Consider the following 22233-nt stretch of genomic DNA (forward strand, 5'->3'; position numbering starts at 1 on the left):
ACCTTTTTTTTGACTCGCGAACCCCTTTCAACATAATATTTTTTTATGCGAACCCCTAAGCTATATTCTCTGAAATCGTATAAAAGTACTGAATTTTCATTATAAAATATTTACAGCATTACTTTTTTATAAGCGACATTGCGTAATAAAAATTATTATTTTTACTTTGTAAAGCAGTTATTAATCAGTCCAAACTAGATTTTGAACAAGCTAAGAGTAGAAAACTTTCTTCTTGTCCAAATGGTAGCCGAGCATTCTGGTCTTATCAAAGCTAGTGGTCGCAATTTTTGCCCATCTCTGTTCTCGCCTCTATAAAAACCAGATGGTTCTATTGCCACATCATCCAAAGATAAAGCTGACCTACTAGCAACCTATTTTTTTCCAACTCGTGTATTGATGATCTTGGTAAATCACTTTAAACCGTTCCCAGTACACTCTATTCAATGAATCCTGTGATTTTCCGTCAGAAAGATTTTGGTGAATCTGATGCTACGAAAGCTCCAGGTCCTGATCGTATTTCTTCACTTGTTCTCAAAACTTGTGCCCGTGAACTTGCTCCTCTTTTTTGTCGTCTTGCTTCACTTTCTTATTTCAAAGGTGGCTTTGCTTCTGCTTGGAAATTTGCTCATATCCAGCCAGTTCCTAAAAAGGGTGACAAATCCTTTCCATCCAGTTATCGTCCCATTGCGATTACTTCTACTCTTTCCAAAGTAATGGAGAAATAAATTAACTGCCAACTCTTAAACTATCTGGAAATCTTTCATCTGGTCAACGATCGCCAGCATTTATTCCGTCAGTGTCGTTCCACTGGCGATATTCTGGCTTATGTACATCTCTGCAAGAACTTCTAGAAGAGACAGAAAACGGAATGAAGACATAAGAGAGAAAATGGAAGTGAAAAAGAATATTGACACTATCAAAGAAAAGCATTTCACATGGTATGGATATGTAAAACGGATGCAAGGACCCAGATATATCCAAAGGCTATCCTGGAATGGATACCTCCTGGAAGAAGGAGAAAAGGAAGACCTAGGAGGATATGGATGGATGGAGAACGGGAGTGCATGACAGCCCGAGGAACTGACCAAGATCCTTGAACCGCTCTTTATGGCGGGAAAAAATTGCACCCAAAAAATAACTTGCAGGCTAAGGAAACCCATTGTAAATGGAAACCTTCCTCTTGAAGAAGATGTACATCTATAGACAAATTCAATGGAAAAGTTTTTGGCGAAACCCAAACCATTGCTCTTGACATTTCAAAGACTTTTGATCGTGTTTGGCATAAAGGTCCTCTAAATAAGCTTCCATCCCATGGTTTGTGAGCTTTGTAATTGGGTATCCAGTTTTCTGTGACTGCTCACTGTGGGTGATGGTAGACGGCTCTGTCTTCTTACTTCTCCACTAATGCTGGTGTCCCCCAAGGTTCAGTTTTTCCCCCATTCTTTTCCTCTTGTATATTAATGATCTTCTTCCATTAACTGGAAATCCTATCCATAGTTTTGCTGGTGATAGCACATTACTTTCCACCTTCCAGTTTGAGAAATCCTGCTCTGCTGAAACAGCTTCAACTTCTCGAGTATTCACTGCCAAATCCTTAAATGCTGATCTCCAGTGGGGCAAAGAAAACTTAATTTCAATCCTTCTAAAACTCAGTCCTGTCTTATATCTCGCAAAACGGATTCTTTTGCTCCTTTGCTTATCTTCGATGACACTCCGATTTCTTGGCAAGATCTTGGGATTACCCTGACTTCTAATCTCTCTTGGCACAAGCACATTAGAAATATTGCTTCCTCTGCATCTAAAAAACTTGGTTTTCTCTTTCGCTCTCGGCGTTACTTTTCTTCCAAACAGCTGTTCGCTCTGTATAAATCGCAAATCCGCCCTGCCATGGAATATTGTTCCCACATCTGGGGCGATGCCTCCAAAACCTCTCGCAGGCTTCTTGATTCCGTTCAGAAGAGGGCAGTTAGGTTAATTAATGACTCATCTCTAACAGAGTCTCTCCACTCTCTGTATCTTAGACATTCTGTTTCTGCCGCATGTCTTTTCTATCGATGGATACTTTCATGGGCACTGTTTTTCTGAATTGGCTTCTGTAATTCCCGCTCTCTCTTTCAATACAGTCCGAACACGTGCCGCCACCAGTCAACATCCATTTACTGTCCAGCTTCAAACCCACAGAACCAACTTTTTTTCATCTTCCTCATTTATTCATTCAACTGCCGTTTTCTGGAACAACCTTCCTTCATACGTATTTCCTGAAAATTACAATCAACAGAAGTTCAAGTCTAGTGTCAACAAATATCTTCTTTCATCTTTTCAACCTGTGCACGGTACTAAGTACTGTAGGTTCTAAAAAAAAGTACCTATACGTAATGATTCTTGAGAATGAAAAAAAATAGTATGGAAAACATTTAAAAAAAGTTGTTTAGGCATGGGTAATGCACTTTCATCATTTCCACTACGCAGGTAATATGAATGCATCGTTTATTCATATCTCATATTGTGAATGAACCTTCAGAACGAGTGGCCGAGGTATTGCACTGCTTTGAATAAGTAACTTCACCAGACTAATGTTACTTATTCTCGGTGGATACCACCACCCAGATCGCACCGGTTCGAAGCTTGTTAGCTTACTCATCGGTGGGTGGGCAGGTACCCTGTTATTGCAATAGCGGGAACCCGATTATGAAGTATAACTCCACAATATGAGAGATGCTTGATGGTGTGCATGGTTTAATCTTAAACTATTTCTTGACTAAACGTCCAAGAGTATGAAAATGGTTATTTATGCATGTGTAATGCACTTCCATCATTTCTACTAACCAGGTAGTATGCATGCATCTGATTATATCGCACATTACCCATGCATAAACAACCTTTTTCATACTCTAAGATTAAGTCAAGAAATAATTTTAGATATTTATTTAACATGATATACTGTAAGGTGGTAAAGTAATTATAAAGAATTGTAAGAGATTTCTTTGGCAATTCTTTACTTTTTATTTAATTTCTTTATTATTAGTTATATTTTGTAGTTTACAATAATATACCTATGTAAATTTAAGCAGACGCCATTACGCAATTTTTAGGGCGAACCCCCTGGAACACTTTCGCGAATCTCCAGGGGTTCGCGAACCACCGGTTGGGAACCGCTGCTCTAGAGTGAGTGACATCGACAGAATTGAAGGAATTTTAAGAAAAGAAGGCCATAAAACATTCTTGAACATAATGCAATATCCTCTGGACTTCGATATTGTAAGAGAAATTTTATATTACAACAAGACAATGACCCGAAACAGTTCTAAGCTGTGCAGGGACTTTCCAGCAACTAAAGAACGGAGGAGATACTGCAAATTATGCTGTGGCCATCCAAATCGCCTGGTCAGGTGAGCTTTTATGGAATCATCTAGACCATAATGTCCATAAAGTCTGCCCATCTTCTCAAAATTTATGGGGAACCTTGCAGATCGCAAGAAATAATGTTAGTCAAGACTATTTTACACAATGATAAATTCAAACCATATAAAACAATCTGATTCAAGATAATAAAGAGATGAGCTAGAACTTCCTAAAATAATTTATAATCAACTAGATAACTAATATACTATTAAAAACAATCACATCCCTTTGAATTCGCCTTTAATGACTTTAATTAATTTTAAGTTCTGCGTTTCGTGCTGGAAACCTTAAGGGACATTCTTTCAACTTTTTATTCTTTATAACTTCTCTAATATATGACCATATAAAGGTTAGCGTGTTATGATGTCATCCGCTAACTAAATAGGTAATTTTGGCTTTTCACACATTCTAGGTTTTTTTTCTGTGAATAAAAAAAAATAAATAAATAAACTACTAGGAGAAAGGCTTAAGGAAGAAAAACAAAGCGGATTAATGATGCCCAGAGACGAATCATATTGTGAAATGAACCTAGCGACACAAGAGGTGAGAGATCCAGTGAAGATCAACTGATAGACCGATGCGTATGAATTATTTAAAGGAACCACGAAAAAGGCAAACAGAAAAGGCAGCTCAAAAGGAGAGAGAGATACTGTGAGCAGTAAAAATAAAGAAAACCAAAGAGTGGCGAGAAATTGAACTGAACAATCTTATACCACATACTTATATATTAAGACTTTATTTAAAAGGTACACTCCAAGAAATTTCTACTTCTACAATTCTGACTGTAAGTGTTCCATGGGTATGAGACCTCGTCACAAAACGTGGTGTTGCCTTGAAACTGAGCCCTTAAGTTATTAAAAGTATTATCGAAGTGTTTCTCAATAAAATTCTGAATGTATAATACGGTATAAGAGTGTTCCTTTAATTATTAATTTCATCTCTGAGATGGGAAGTATTTTATGATAAGATCTTATGCAATGGATGAACCTCCTTCCATTTATTTATTCCCTTTTCAAACTGTCATCAGATCATTTGTATTAATGATATAATTCTATACCTTTTTTACTGAACGATAATAATTTTAAAATGATAATTAAATATAAATTTTAACTTCCAAAATTTGTAAATATATTGGAATTTGAAGTTTCTATTTCTCCTCAAAAAGGGGAAACTTTTTACCTTCAAATCAGATTTTTTCATTGACTGGACCATTATTTTTACCTATCAGTATCTCAAAAACCGGCAACAGATATTACAAATTCTTAAAAATATAAATATATATTAAAAACTGAAATGAGAAATCAAAGGAACGAATATAATTTTGCTATTTTTAATCCACCATTTATTCACTTGAAATAATTGGACCAAACATCACAAGCATCTTTCTACTAAGAAAACTATGCAAATATACTTGTAAAAATGTCTCTATACTGATATTTCACTCAATGTAGGAATACTAAACATTTTGAGTTATATGAAATCACGTTTGATCTGATGTACTTGTAGATACAAGTTACCTGAACGTGCAATAGTCAAGCCGTAATGCCATTTAACGCACTCAAAGTTCAAACATTGGTACATCCTATTACTGAGACAAGCTTAAGCTCTCTGGAGCTATCTGATGCTTTGAGGTATGTCACTAGTAGATAACCTCTATTGATGCTGCTGAGGTTATCTACTAGTGACATACTTCAAATCATCAGAGAGTTTAAGCATGTCTCAGTAACAGGATGTACCAATATTTGAACTTTGAGTGTGTTAGGTTGATGGCATTAAGGCTTGACTGTTGCATTTGGTTAAGCTGTGGAGATTAGTTTTTTTGTTTAAATGTGTTGCTAAAAAGAGGAATACTGCGTTGGATGATGGGAACCTGTGGTATCAGAAAGCACAATAGTAATCATAAATCTTAACTACACTAGTAGTATACTTATATTTTATAACACAGAAATGATTTTGTTATAAATTATAATACTCAATAACTATGTACAGTGGCATCATTAACCGTGTGAAACTTTATTGAGATGGTTGATCAAAAGGCAATATGTTTTAGATTACTTTATATCTAACAGTCCTGCCAATGTAAGTTAAAGATATTGGCTGAGTTTGCTGATCTCAGACAAAGGGAGTAAGGTTTCTTTTTGAGACATTCTGTTTTCTTTTGCTCCCTCACAACGTATACCTGTACAAACATGATACAAATACATTTTCTGACCAATTTAGTCAGTGGGGTAACGTTTGAGCCTTATTATAATTGTGGGGAAAGGCAGAGTATTAATTCTTCCCTTCTTCAAACAGTATTTTGTTTATGGTTTGGGCCGATCCTGGCTCATCAGAATGCACGCGAAAAAAAAGAAAGAAAGACGCACATTGCGTGTCTTTTGTTCTCACGCCACTATAAAATATGTAGAATATAAGCGTTTCTAGCCTTTTATGGCCATCTCCAAAGTATACAAAACAATTTAATAAAAATAATAGGCCTGGTCATCGTGTCCGAAATTTTAGAAGGATGCAAGAACTAAATTGTTAGAATAAAAGAAACAGAACTCATTTTATTAACTGCTTTTTTATCCTAAACTTCTTAAGATAAATGCGCAATATTTTACATTTTAGTACCCAGTATTTACACTTACAGATCCCATTATACAGCCTTTGTGGGCAGCGCAGTGGCTACAGTCGCAGCATTCAAGGACCGGAGTAACTGTCGCGGTGATGCTTATTTTTTAAAACCATATCGGAATGCATTTATGCCTCATGGCCTTAGTTTGCATTGGCTAAATATTAAACACCAGCTATCATTAATTAAATTTTGTCAAAATACGCACAGTTTTCCAGGTTGGGGGAGGACAGATAATGCTCATTTTGTTTGGAGTGCATAAAAAGAAAGGATAGATTAGGCTGCGGGATTACTTTTCTATTTAAATGGTTTGCTAAAAAGAGAAATACTGCATTGGATAATGGGAACGTGTGGTATCAGAAAGCACTGTGGCAATCATAAATCTTAAGTACACTAGTCTGATGCCACCTTAGTAATATTATAAAGTAGATTCTAATAATGAAAGATGCGCTGTCGAGTTATTAAATGAAAGCAGATGACATGACTTGATAATATTTTCTGTATATTTAATTATTTCAGAAGGAACAGAAAGTACCAAGATGTAACAAGCATCTTATTTAGTTCTTATAAGCAGGAGAGGTCCATTTTAATTTTATAAATGAATCCAATTTCCATTTTATGAATCTTATGCTCCCATCGGCCTTAATTCTACATTAAAACATATGCTAACTAAATTATCTTCAAGCAAACGTTGCAATTTTAATAATTTGCAAGCTTTTGAAAATCCAGAATTAAAAAAGGATTGTCTGTAATTTAGAATTCAAATTCGACTTTTGATTGAAGTTGACTTGGTTATTATTATTTTGTGAAATTAAAGTCAGATGGACGTAATTCATCGTTGAGAAAAATGATCGAAACAGATAGATATTTAAATGTTATTTTTAAAAAGTTTTATAATTATATTAAAAATATTTTTGTTTATATTATATTGATTGAATATTTACTGATTTTCCTTGTCTTTTTAAATTACATTTTTAATGGAAAGACAGTAATTTACAGAAAAAAATGGAAGTTGGAATTGAAACACTTGGCTATAAAAGAAATAAGAGTACAGCGGTCACTGAGAATCATGAACAGTAAAGTTTTTAGGGAAAAAAAGGGGTTGTAGGAAAGTTAGAGTAATAATGATAATGTGCGAAGGAAATTGGAGTGGATCGAGAACTGGGGAAAAGGATTATTTTGACATGAAGTTTGGTTTGTTGGGATCAGCTCTGAGCCTCTTTTTAGCCATTATTATAACCGATATATATATATATATATATATAAGGGAGAACTGAAAAAAGAACAAAGTCTGTTGGATGATGATCTGATCGTTATGACAGAGACAATAGATGGACTACAAAACAGATTCGCAGAGTCGTCTTAAAGAAGAGACATAAAGATCACTATTGACAGTACAGAAGATGAATGGAAAGAGAACAGAAGAGGATGACTTTAGAGAGTAGAAATAAAAGGAAGAGATAAAGGTAATGAGGTCAGTTTAGATTATCATGAACTACAGCAAACAGGGGGTAGATTTATGTTGGATGTGATGCGAGAAAGCACTTTATGAAAAGATACTTTACCTACCTCCTATTTTTGGAAGAAAAAAAATACAGAAGAGAGCCGAAAAAAGAGTGAATTGTGCTTGGCGAAGTTTGGAATGGTCACATGGGAAGAACAGAGGGCTCTTTGGACTTTTCAAGCAGAAAATTTACCATTACCCTTGTAATTAATTGAAAGAAGAAGAAACCAGAAAACGAGACAATTTACTGGATCTGATTTTTCTTTTTTTTTTTGTTTTAATGGACTTTGGTGAGGAAAAATTACATCGATAGCTATTTCTTGCCTTTTTCTGTCGTGCAGTTCAAACAGCGCGCCAAGTCAACGCGTATTTAATCCTTACTTATCAATTGATGTTTAAGGAATTCCATAGATCATAAATGTTTGATAACAAAAATACGAAATGCAAGTTAAAATGAGAATTTTCCAAAATTGAAATGCACAAAGGAAGGATCATCAACCTTTAGATTCAATATAAAAATATTCAAGTACATTTTCCTTTCTACATGTAGGTATGGAACTGCAAGTTGGAAATAATACATTGAATAGGAACAGCTGGATCAGCAAACAACGTTGACATCTGTGATATGAGTATTGTTCTGAGTCAGCAACATGCGTTGGGAAAAAAAAAAACTTACCCGGCTTCGAGAATCAGAGAAATAAAATGCGCTGAAATCAGGAAATCATAATGAAGAAATTTTGTCCATTCATCTTCTTTCTCTCTTTATCTAGTCACTTTTCTCAAGTATTCCAAGCAAAGAAAAAGGTCGAAAGTAACCTAACGAAATGAAAAGATTCCTTATCAAGTTTCGGACCGTTTTAGAAGTAGTTTCTTTCACCGGGGTCTGTGGAATGAATCGCGCCTAGTAGCAAATTGAAAGATGTGCTAGTAAATTTAGAAAAACCTCTGAGGAATTCAGCTGCATGTTTTATACAGAACTACGACAGGATGGTAACAACGTCGCCGTTTTAAAAGATACGAGAGAGGAAGTAGAATTGATCAGTAGGATTCACTGTCATTATAATATGTAGTAGCAAATAAACAAGTTTCCTTACCAGCTCACCGAAATTTCGATGTAAATGATGTTTAGTTCATTAGTACACGTATAGAAACTGCATAGACTTTAAGAGCGTTTGGATTTTAAAATATAAAATCTTATTCATAATAATATACAGATATTTGTAAAAATTAGAGTTTAATTTCCATATCTGTTAGAAATAATTTTATAAAAAAAACCTCTAATCATAGAGAAATTTCGATACTGTCTAAATAAAGTCGAAATGTTTACAATGAGCCAGGTCTTCAAGACCAATGACTGGTCTTCAAGCCCGTGACTGCTAAATACGGTGTTGTGTCTTGTATTCTCTCTATCTTGGGAACTCTTCTGACCTGTGGTCTTCCCGGAGTATAAACAGAAAATTTCTTTTTAAAATTTGTTATAATTTCTTTCTTCCTGAAGTTGAAAGGGAGAGATTACAATAAATGAATTAGTAAACTGATATTCCTCTCCATCTAGTCCTTAACTTTTACTAGAGCATTAAATCTGTTTTTATTAACGTGCGTACATCAACTTTGAATCCAGAGATCCAAGTTTAGTGGAAAGAATTCGTATCAGCTAACTGTGAAATGGATTTCTTTTGGATGTTATAGATCGTGGTCCAACCATTGATCATTCTAGTCTAGACAACAATCAGAAGAGACCACACCAGATCGACTATATCGGAGATAGCCGAGCTCAATTGGACATGGAATAACCACTCTCTTTAGTATCATGCTTCGCTTCAGGGGGTGTGTTTCTATGTGGAAAGGGACATTTTAGTAAATCGTCTCTTTGCTTCTCAGTCGAGAGTGATTCCAGAATGCTATTCGCTTTGCATATTTTTCTCATGTTTTCTCTTTCTCTATCTCTCCTTCCCTTTGGGAGATATTTTGGGACGATCGGATTTCTCCTTAGCTGATATCATACGTCATGTAGATGTCATAGAAGTTGTGGTAGCCATGACTAGAGGTGGAAATCTCAACGACCTACAGCACATGGAAATATCTTTCACACCGATTGCATAAAAATGTCCAAATTTCTACTTCTTCTACTTCACCTACATAAATAGTTCGGGCAATCTAATGTTCTCTTCTCCTCGTATTATCGATCTAAACACTACGGGCACATGGTTTAATATTGATCCGAAAAGCAGCTAAGGTCATATGGTGTAATATCGACCGAGACATAAAATAAACCATATTCCTCGTATTAATATGCACAGGGACTAACGCATTATAAAGACGCAGTGTTCACTTGTCTGTCTGTCAAGTAAAACCATATTGAATTAAAACTATAGGTCTTAATAAGAATAAAATAGTATCTGAATACACAAACTGTTCTTGCATCGATTAACGTCATCATCCCACTCTGAAAAGCAAGTAATCGAAGTAAGAAGAGATATCAGTCAAGCCATTGGATTGGGAGATCCTTACGTGCACTAACCAAATCGTCAGTGTTTCTCCCTTCCATTTTATCTTCTTCTTTGTTCATTTGTCAGATTGCTGTCATAACCGAATTCCTTTAACAGGTCTTCCCCAATGCGGGTTATATTGCGGATATGGATCACAAATTCATAAAAGTTTTTGATTCATATCGAATGATTTTTCTCCCACAGGATCGTGCAGGAGAAAAAGTAAATGCTCTCCTGTACATTTTGTGTACAGAGGAACACTACTGTGCATAAAATGCACCTGAAGAAATGATAGCCTAGTATTGATTAGGGAATGGCATCCCTAAGAACTTCAAATACTTTTAGGTGGTCTCTCAAAAGGTGTTTTTTTATTGTTTAAGATTAATATTAAAGCAATCCATGCTATGCTATGACATGGTATTGTATAGTGCGCACTCCGGATGTGTCTATTATCAGATAAAATCCTGTAAAAATCGCATATCTCTGATAGAGACCACCGTCCCTTCTTGAAAAGCCCTCCATAATTTCCTATTGACATTGATAGACTTTGAAGTTGTACCTTTCCAACCAAATGGACAGTGATGACCCCACTTATCATATTTTGCATTTTGGACCAACACAAATTGGCTGAGGGGTTAACTATTGCACAGAGAATCAAGTATGATGACTGAAATATATATTTTTTTCTCTACCTTCTTAGGAAAGCTGAACTTGAACGCGAAAAATGTTCTGGAACAAGAATTGGAAAATCTGTTACCTTTACGATTATATATCCAAAATGGTTTCTGGACTTCCAATTTAAGGTTTTATTATTGATTGAATTATTGATATATGCATAACAGGTCACTTATTAATTTAATAAGTTAATTTAATTCTGGGTTGCCATGTTTTAGTTTATTCTTTTTTCCTTTTTTGGGAGACGCAGAAAACGTCCGCTTCCTTGCATAATTTAACCTCTATAATACTTATCCAATTTTTGCATAATATTTCCGAATTTATCTTTTTCATTCCACAGTTCTACAGATTCATTATTTCATTCTACAGATGAAAAGGCAATAGGGAGAAATGTTAGAAAACGTAAATGCCCCTTCTGTGACTGTCCCCGGTCAGTCCCTCTGCTAGGGATTTATCAGTCATTTCCACCTTGAAAAGCCCCTCAGTTATAAAACGTATATGCCTCTGCTAGGGACTGACCAATTGATTCCTTCTTGATAAGCCCCTCAGTAAGTTCCTTCCTCCATTAATGGAATTTGAATTCGTACCTCTGCCAACGGCTTACCATTTTTGTATTTAATACCAATTTGAAAAGGAAAGACCATTTTAAAATTTTAGTATTTTCAAATAATTGGAAAGACTAATTTTAATTCCTAAAACAGATGCGAAAGGGATGTTCGAAAAGTAAGGTACAAACCAAACATGAAACTAATACTCCGAACAGAATGCATCATTTTATTAAATGGGAGATTGAGCACATGCAGTAATAGCCAGCAGAAACCAACACATATATTCATGTGCATCTGAATTTCATCTACCTGTAGTAGCAGCAGCGATGATTCTATAGGCAAATGAGTATCCTCGTTTGCATTTAATCTTCTACTTTTATTAGAGCACATGATCCCTTCTAGTCTACTGTAAGAAATGTGCCTGTTTTTTGTTCATGGCAAAATCTATCTAATGATTTCAGATGTCTCCACAAAATAGCTCTCTGTTTTATTGTTTTGAACATATTGTATTATCCTGTAGCTTCAGTTTTTGATATTCTCTCCCCCCTCTTTCTCAAACCTCCCCCCCTGAAGGGAAGTAAATCTCCTAGGGGATTTTTCCAAAAGATATTTTAAAACCAACCATTTATGAAAGCCAGATTAGTTAATTCTATTTCAGTTATTTAAATATGCTACGTCTTCTTAACTGATTTGTTATAATTGCAAATTACGTTCTGTTTCTAATAAAGAACAGAAAACTGTCATTCCGGTTTCCTTTTAATTTCGAAGAGGATTTTATTAATCCTGTCGCTATTGCCTCCAGCTGTTTTCTGATATTTCCCATTCACCCCGAAAAGCACGAAGCTTTCCTCACGTACTGTGATAGGATAAAGTTCCTTTGTATCAGAGTGCACTCATGGAGATTTGTATTTTAGAATTCCATGCATTCAGTCATTTCTTTAGCTTTATTTGATTTTTGCTCAAAATAACAGTTCTTAATGCACTTAATATTGCTTAGTTTCACCCCATTTGCCCTACATAGTGTGTAATAGAATAGATAAAACTAATAGTAGCCCCGTAAAATACATTGAATCAGTTTCATTGCGCCCTTTTCCCTATAGAATGTGCGCCAAGTTATGCATATCTATTTAAGCGTGGTCTGTGCTCGTTAACAGGAGAGACTGCTTCTACAGGGATGGGATACATTTAAATAGAAAGGGTGCAAAAATATTTGCTGATGCTATCGAGGCAGTGTTAGGTGGGTCGGAAAACTGCTAGCTTGGGGGGATTCACAGACTAAAAGGGTAAAAGTAGCCGCAGGCAGAAGTGAAGATGATTCTTGCACAACTTCTATTAGAATAAGTAGCGAGGGGTGTTGGGGGTTTCAGGGACGGATGGCAGTCATCGTGAAACAGTTGGGTATATAGGATGTGTTAGGGTAACTAAGAATAAGAATAGGTGTATGTATACCAATGCTAGAAGTATAGCAAATAAATTTTATGAATTTGAAGTGTTGGTCAAGACATCAAAGGCGGATATTGTTGAGATAGTAGAGACGTGGTGTCAAACTGATATTAGGAATACAGAATTGGAATTTGGGAAGTACAATGTGTACAGAAAGGATAGGAAGGGAGGAGGTGTTATGCTGTTAATTAAGAAAAACATAAAATCAAAAGACGTGCATCCAGTTGATATAGATGAACAGTGCACTGTTGAGTCAGTTTAGTGTGACATAAGCACTGTGAAAGCAAAAATAAGAGTGGGAGTGTGTTATAGGCCTAATGACTCGAATGAGTACAATGAACAATTGTACAGAGAAATAGTGGGCTAGTAAATCAGAATGTCTTATAATGGGGGATTTTAACTTCCCAGATATTGACTGAAACTTGTGGGTTGGTCACTCACACACTAGTCAGACTTTTGTGGATTTATTGGATGATTGTTTTCTGCAGCAGCATGTTCGAGGGGCAACCAGAGAGGGTAATACTCTTCATCTGGTTATCAGCAGTGATTATTCGTGTATTAAGAATTTGCAGATAAAGGAACCACTAGGTGGCAGTGATCACAGTGTACTGACGGGGGATTTACTTAAAGATATAATTACCATCAGGGGTAAATGAAAGGGTTTTTGCTTTCGTAAAGGTGAGTACAGTGGTCTCAGACAGTTTTTAAATTCTGTGCAGTGGGATCAACTGATGATGTTACCGACAGCAAATTCTAAGTGGGAAGCGTTCAAGGAACTAATCGTTTCATACCTAATTAAGAAATATTTCAAGGTTTAGGCCTATATGGTTATCAAATGAACTAATGAGACCCGTGACAGAGAAGAAAAATGCATGGAAGCATATAAATTATCAGGCGACACAGAAACCTATGGCAGATATAAGCTAATCTGTAACCAAGTCACAGAGGAGGTTACGCAGGAAAAGGCAGATTGCGAGAAATCTTTGGCAAAGGATGCTAAGAAAAACAGCAAGGATTTCTTTACTTATATAAACTCTAAAAGGAAGGGGATGAATCTGATTGGTCCACTTGACATCGATGGTTCGAGTGTTGATAATCCTGCTCACAGAGCAAACAAACTGAATGAGTATTTTCCATCTGCATTCACACATGAGGAGTTATTAAAGTTTGAAAATGGCAGAAGGTTATCAAATTGTAGCAGGGTGCTTAATGATTTTTTAATAACTAAGAGAAAAGTGGAGGAGAAATTGTTCAAGTTAAACATAAGAAAGGCACCTGGGGTGGATGGGATCTATCCAATTATATTAAAGGAGGCGGCAAAGCAACTAAGCAAACCCTTAGCCATAATTATGAGAGCATCCTTGGACTCAGGGGAGGTCCCCACGGACTGGAGATGTGCAAATGTATCCCCAATTCACAAAGGGGGAATCGAAGGGTGACACGAGTAATTACAGACCAGTTAGTTTAACTTCTTTTCCGGGTAAAATAATGGAGTCTCTGGTTAAAGATGCATTGCAGGATCATCTAGACAAGACTGCAGCAATAATTCAGACACAGCATGGGTTTGTTAAGGGAAAGTCTTGTCTGACAAATTTGATAGGATATTACAATGTAGTTACAAAGGAACTGAATGCAAAACATAATTTTGATATCATATATTTGGATTTCAGGAAAGCTTTTGATACTGTTGCACATGGAAGACTATTGTACAAATTGGAGCAGAATGGTATTAAGGGTAAGTTGCTACAGTGGATAAAAGGATGGTTGAGGGTGGTAATCAATGGGTGCTGCTCTTCTTGGACTAATGTTATTAGTGGAGTCCCACAGGTTTCGGTGTTAGGTCCACTGTTGTTTTGTATATTTATCAATGATATTGATGAAGGTATATCAGGCTTAATGTCGAAGTTTGCAGATGATACAAAGGTTGGCAGGGTTGTTAATGACAGTAATGGCATTGTGCTACTGCAACAGGATCTAGATAATTTGTGCAGATGGGCTAAGAAGTGGCAACTGAAGTTTAACCTTGACAAATGCAAAGTACTACATATGGGTAGAAGTAACCCTAGAGAAACGTACCAACTGTGTGCTACTACACTTAAGGTGGTAGAAAATGAAAAAGATCTGGAAGTAATTGTGCAGTCAGATATGAAGTTTTCTGAGAAATGCAGACAGGCTGCCAGGGCAGGCCATGGAGTTTTGTCAATGATATATAGGAATTTTGCTAGCAGGGAAAAGGAGGTGATTGTTCCTCTGTATAAGTCAGTGGTCAGGCCACGCCTTGAGTACTGCGTACAGGTCTGGAGGGCTCATTTTAGGAAGGATGTAGATTTAATTAAACGTGTACAGAGAAGATTGGTGAGGGGAATGAAGGGATCCTCTTACCAAGAGAGGCTTAAGTTCTGCAAATTGCAGTGGCTGGAGACTAGGCACCTGCGCGGTGATCTGATTGAGGTGTATAAGGCCTTGAATGGGTTGAGCACGCTGAATTCTGATGGGATCCTTCCGCTTGTTCAGATTACGAACCTAAGGGGGCATAAGTTCAAATTAAGAAAGGACAGATGTAGAATAGATGTGCGGAAATTTGCCTTTAGCCAGCGGGTGGTTAATTGCTGGAACAAACTTCCATCTGTCGTTGTGGAAGTTGATAGGTTGAATAAATTTAAGGAGGAACTGGACAGGCATTTGGAGGGAATGGTGTGATTTTTTTTTTTTTTTTGGCTGATGCTGCATAAGCTCATACACTTGCTTTCTTGCATCACATGCCACTACTACTACTACTTTCTTATAAAGATGCCTATTAGCAGCTGAATAAAGTGTGTATACCGCTTATCTTGTTTGAATAATAAGTGTAAATCTTATCTTTTTACTACGTCATCATCATAGTCTTTAGTCTGTGGTTTTCAAGAATGATGCCTCGAACAAATTATGGCAATTCAGCAGTGATTTGTACCTAGAAGACTCCTTCCAGAAACTTTTATTTTCTTCTCTTCTTCAGTTTTTCCCAGTCTACTTTAGAACCATAAGCATTCTCTTAAACTGGGAAGATATTGGTCATAAGTCTCCATGCTGACCAGATGGGTTAGCGACTGCGATTGTGTATTACATCTGTAGATGTCGCGTGTTCACATTGTCTAAAAATTGCACATTGGCCGTATTGCACATTGTCTAAAAATCCGAAATACCATATGAGAAAATGTTACTCTCTCTTCCATCTTAGATCGGGTAACACAGCTCCTATAGAAGAAACCTTTTAGAAATCATCCAATGAACCAGGATGATTTCTAAAAGACATTTCTATATCGGGTAACATGGCTCCGGTAGACGAAACCTTTGTAAATCATGCAGTCAGTTACAGGATTCCAGCCTATACCTTTCTATGTTAAAGTGAACATCTGTAAATTTAACATGTTTCGAAATGATTCTCGTAATAGTCATTGGAACCTATAAATCATTACTGAAATTTAATGAAATAAATTAATCGATAATTAATAAAATAAGATACTTTAATCACATGCATCGTTGATGCCTATCGTGGTCTTTTTTTTCATAAAAAAAACATTACTAGCAAAAATTAACACATTTATAGAAAATTCTGTAAACTGTTGCATTAGAGTCATCTATGTTTCATATAAATAGCAATACCATAAACAACCTTTTACAAATATTCATCTGGCGCTCTTAAACCTTCCCATAATGCGAACAGCGCACTGAATTGATTCATATGGAAAACAGTAGCGAGCGGAGGTCATTGCTGTTAACCTTTTCACATTGTACACAGTGTCAGTTGTCAATGTCAGATTATACACACAATATCCGATGTCACACTGTACCGCCGAGCTACTATACAACACTCACTATTCACCATCAACTCGCGTGCACCTTAATTCATAGAATCCCTAATTATCTTACTACTGCAATCTACGAAGATTTAGGTGGCTCTGGTATTAAGTCAAATAGGTCAGAGTAGTAGTTATGCACCTATTTTTATGCGAACAACATCGAAAGAGAATTATTCAATTTAAGAACCTTCGGTGGAGAGGTGACACTTCTTAAAACTGCACTGTTTGCCTTTAATTTGACAGTTTCACAGATAGCTTTAATTAATTTTAAAATGTGAAAAGTTAATGTGTATTTAGCTCTTACTGAAGGTTTAGTGAACTTTGTGCATTCAACTGGATATAAAAAGATCATCGGATTATTTTATGGAACAAGACTGACGATTTTTGTAGTTCGAAATCCGAACTTCAGGTAACTCGTCTGGTTTTGGAAGAATGGTGTCCTGGAACTTGCTGAGTTTTGACTGCAATCTAAAATTCAATCAAGCTCATGTGAAACAAAATGAAATGGGTTTTAACACCAGGGAATGAATTTCTTGTGGAAATACTGAGGAAACCAACTGCGAAAGAAGAAACAGATGCGAGAATGTGGACATGTGCCTGATGAAAGTTTCTTGGATTTAAAGATGAATATGAACCTCTTCATAGGAAAGCTTTAGCATGCATTATACAGAACAAATTAATTTTGAATTGCATATTGAATTAATTTACAGTTTATTTTTCATTCCTTTGTATTGCAACCATATTTTGCCTTCATGATTTTCTTTTACATATTTTCCCAACCCAAACACTTCCTCCACCTTTTGTGATTGTATTTGTTTGTTTTGATGAGAAGTGACTATTTAATGAATTCACACGGTAAAACCTGATTTTTGACAGCAGTGCGCCTATTTTCTTCCTCCTAAGAATCATTCCTTTACTATGGCGTTCAAATGACGTTCAAAAACTAGTTGGTGATATTGTAACTTCCATTCCTCTCAAATAATGTGATATTTGAGCTAATGAACCAAAGTGTACTACCTAGAGGATATCCTTTATTTTAGGTAGACACATATCTTGGACTAAACGTGGCTCTTAATTTTATTTTGAAGACCAGTTTCTTCAAGTTTTTGCTATGTGTAAACTAGATTCTGTTTCATTCTTCCAGGAAGGATGCAGCTAGCTCTCTGTTTGAACTGGATTATCTTGTTTTGGCTCTGTTGTTCCAAAACATCTCAAATTTGTCAAATTGTAGTCGATCTAGGTTCTGGGCTTGTAAATAGCAGGCGAACTGCATTTTTCTCCTCTAAACACTGTTGTACTGACCGCTTTGCAACACCGAACATTAAAAGGAAAACTGTTGTCACAGTAGATAGCATTGCATTCATGGTATCATTGACAGAAACCAGTGAACCAAGTAAAATAGATCCATGCCCTCACACTACCATCATTGAACTTTACTGTTGGGGCAATACAAAACGAAGTAAACTTTTCTTTGGAGACGCTTTAAACACAAGTGCGTCCATCCGATATACCTGGACTGCATAGTCATTGCACATCATATTCTACCACTGTTGTAATGTCCAGCGATTCCGCTCTCTACTCGCCTCTTCTAAAGGAATCCAGGTTCTCTACTGTTCTCCATTCTGTTCCATTACTTATTACTGAGTGCTCGTGCCTCTTACATCCTACTTTAATTAGTATTGCTATTTACCTGTAATGTAACTTTTGTAATTCAATCATTTACTTCCCAGTGGTAAGGCGATACAATACATATTGAAGGACACTGCATATATATCTTGAACAGGTTGTAGTTCTAGAAGAGCTGATATTTTAAATCGCATTTCATTTGCACTACAAGCACGTAAATCTTTATTTTCTTCTTATCACTTAGAGGCCGACAGCGAATGCTTAGTGAGTGTATAATAGTTGAATTCCATGCACCCGACAAATGTATTAAGAGTTATTTTTCCTCAAGTAAATAATTTTCCGTTACTGCTCAGTTATCACTTGTCACACGCTTGCAGCCCTCTGTGGTATAGGTTTAAGCTAACATCACGGTAGTGGATTACTGTGCATTTTCAACGGAAAATAGATAAACAACTTGATCTAACTGATTGTGAATTTGAAGGAAAGTAGGTGCTCAGAGGACGGATATAAAAGCGCCATGTACAGTATTGTCATGGGTATTCCAGAAATGGCTCAGAGCTAAGAAAACACTCAATGAGCGCAAGACAGTGGCAGGAATAAGTGGCTTTTTTCGAACTGAAGTTTTGATGTTTCAGTGGACGCACAGTACCTAAATTAATCTAAATTACTGCTCCTGCTACTGCGGAGAAAAGGTTAAAATACCAGAAGACCCTTCCAGAAATGAATATGATTGATATGTATCAAAAGGAAATATCCTCAGTCGATCAATGACTCCTGAACCCTGGAAACTGACTTTCTGGTTTGGCAAATCTCGAATTTCAGTTAGTCTATGCAAGTGGCTAGACCATAGAATAGAACAAAGAGTGCGAAGAGTGGTTCCTATCATGATCGGTGAATGACTTTACGGGTAGGTGGGACAGTGTTAGTGACTTCAATCTCCCCCTCAGGTGATGGCTTATTCTAGAGGGATAATATACCATTCCATCGGACCAACATTGCATAGAAAAGGTCAAAAGACGCACAAACTCTTTTGTTTTAGATACACGGCTCAATCGCTGGTATTGACCAGGAGAATAAGAGTCTATACAATAAATCACTGTACTTATGCTCGTACGTGTAGAGGCTTGGAAAGCGGGAAAATATAGCTCGATAACTCTTTCATGTCACTGAGTGTACTCCCACTTTCTAAGCGCACGCCACTGAATTTCAATTAGTTTTAGTGGATGCATTCATCTTAAGGAATTGGAAAACACATTGTGGTGGATTTTCCGATTTTGCAAATGGTAGTAAGTTGTCAAACAGAATTACACATAATTAATGATTTTCTCTGATTTGTTTTTTAAATAATGGAATATTATTTTCTAATATGTAGTCTAATTAATATTCTTCTACTTAACAAGGTTTTCTATGATTCGACTCACGAGCTTTCGCTTAGAAAAGTAGTCTGAGTACTGTTCCAATATGTTTCTTTCACTCTTTTGTTAATCTGTTAGGAGTTTGAAAGCACTGGGAACAACAGAAGAGTAACTGTATAGTCTATGTACTTTTTTGATATTTTGTTTTCGGTGCCATTTAGAGGAAAAAACGAAACCTCTTTCTAGGTTTCTCTCCTTCTAGAATTAATAACTGTATAGCACTCATTTTATATTTGGATCACTGACTTTGACTTTTCGAAGTACTGATAATTCATTGGTGAAAATTTGATTCACGCAGTGTTTAAATTATCTAAAGGAGACTTCATGAACGATCCCACGGCTAAATGACATAGTTCTATTGGTAGATATTTGTCACTCCCTACGGGATACAAGAAAGACTTTAATTCGATCTAGCATGGATTCAACGAGCGGTCAAAAAGTGCCCAATATAATTTTATGCCATCGCTGCAACAAAAATTACTTTTCCTCCAGAAGATGTCCCAGATTTTCAGTAGGGGTCCAAAGCAGAGATCTGCAGAGCGAGGGAAAGTGACTGAATTCACTATCTGCTTCTGAGTAAACTGATGCATTACGTGTGGACATGATCTGATAAATTTCTTAAGTGTACGGCGGCATTTTTTTATCCTTTAAGTTCACAGACATATCGAATCCAGTCCATGCCTTGAGAATACTCTCAACAAAAATATTCTACCCCACGCAGCTTTTTCAGTAGTAAAGACACATTATGCATCCATCACCATATCGATTTCCTCCATGCTCTAAATAGTGTCTACCGTCTGTACAAAAGAGTGTAAATCAGAATTCACAAGACTGCCATACCCGTTTCCTATCTTTTATTGCCCAATCGTTTCGAATCAAACACGCCACTGGAGCTTCTGAGTTTTATTCATTTATTTATCTTTTGGTTAAAATTAGCAGTTTCTTTTTTGAGCAGATATGGGATGATCTCCACCTAGGTCAAATGGATCCCATAATTTCTCGAATGTAGATCAGTGATTCGATTTCACATGAAACCATGTTGTTCTTCTCCCATAGCATTTTCTTTCTGCCACAGCTACTCCTTCAGAGGTGGCCTGTCTTCTGGCCTGTAATAAATTCTGGAGCCTTAAAGAAACCTATGATTTACACAGTTTTGACTATTGCTGTCTCAGCCTGTACCGAGAATAAGTGCTTTCTGGAAGCACGCGTTTTGTCCATTTCGACGTTTTTTTGTTGGTGGCTGTGCTAAGCGTATTTAAGGAATTAAAGTTTAAGTTTAAGGCTATATCACGTGGTATTCCTTTTCCAGTGCACCAGTGGGCAAATAAAGTACAGTTCCTAATATTTTCGAAATGTAGTGTAATTAGAAATGAAGCTGGTAGAAGTGTAACTTACACATCTGTTTCTTCATCATTTTCCCTCTCTGCATTCAGTATTTAGGAAATAATTTTTACCAACAATCTGATTTTAACATTTTTGATTCAAGGTTTTTATAGATAACAGAACTAAGCTTCATTTTTACTAGATAAGCAGATATTTAAAGAGAGGGGGCAATGCGGCGAAACCTTTTCTTTTTAAAACAACCATTGTCTTTTCTTTATCCAAGTAATTTTTTTATGAAAAAAGTCTTAAAATAATTGCGTAGAACAATTTATTTGATAAAACTAAAGAATAATATCTGCGCCTACGAAACATGAATTTATTCAGTTTTTGCATAAGTCTGTATCAAGCAACATTTAGAATTCTCAGGGGGGAGGGGGATTAACAAGCTCTACCTGAACTAGTTCTAAAGAAATGATCATAATTACAAACTATAAAAACTCTTATTAAATGTTTCGAAGGCTATAACATTCTCCTTAACAATTTTAAGAAAAAAAACCAAACCCTACGTATGCGTAACGTCACATTAACACACTTTCTTCATTATAATACATTTAATTTTGTATGAGCTTTTTTATATAGAACAGAAGAAAATCAAGAAATTGAAAGAGATGAATTTCTTATATAATTACTGATGACTACATTAGAAACATGCATTTATGAGAGAGAGAGATTATTACTCAAACAAAATTAATTATCCCTCATTTACAGAGATGTTATTTCCATTAATTTACCTTATAAAGTACCTTCAAGGACCAAATTATCTATAAGTTATAATGAGGAGGTTCTGACGTAATTGTCTTTTTTCATTCTACGTGGATCGTACAAAAGATTGTTAGTGTTCGGTTTAAAGAAATGTTATCCTTCGTTAATAAGAACAATGAGTTGTACTGCTCTTGTTAAATTAGAAGCAGCATGCTGTTATTACAGCATGCAACACTGAAGATTTCATCCATAGACTCATCGATCCACACACACCCACAGAGAGAGAGAGAGAGAGAGAGAGAGAGAGAGAGAGAGTTGATTGCATCTTTTTATCCGTACATCGTTTTTCTGTTACCCCACCTTAATTCTGAACTTTCCACTCTTAATTACAATCTCTTATATTATAAAAAGACAAAAGGACTGGAACGTGGGATCATTAGCATCCAAATAGGAGCTGGATTCCCACTTAATGTTTTTTGAGGCATCTCTCTCATGACAATACACTTCGGAAAGTCCACTTTCTGATATTATATTGAAAGGAAGTAATTCCACATTAAAACTTTTACCAAATACTATAAAACATTGGAGCAGTA

At 36.1% G+C, this 22233-nt stretch overlaps 1 protein-coding gene across 1 annotated transcript in view; it reads right to left on the reverse strand.

Moving 5' to 3' along the window:
- The window catches only part of LOC150080593 (acetylcholine receptor subunit beta-like 1), a 186028-nt gene that overhangs the window by 162755 nt on the left and 1040 nt on the right, over positions 1-22233 (reverse strand). The window lies entirely within an intron of this gene.

The sequence above is a fragment of the Mastigoproctus giganteus genome, chromosome 9 (assembly GCF_048544385.1).
Source record: "Mastigoproctus giganteus isolate SK-2022 chromosome 9, ASM4854438v1, whole genome shotgun sequence".
In the NCBI taxonomy this organism is placed as follows: Eukaryota; Metazoa; Arthropoda; class Arachnida; order Uropygi; family Thelyphonidae; genus Mastigoproctus; species Mastigoproctus giganteus.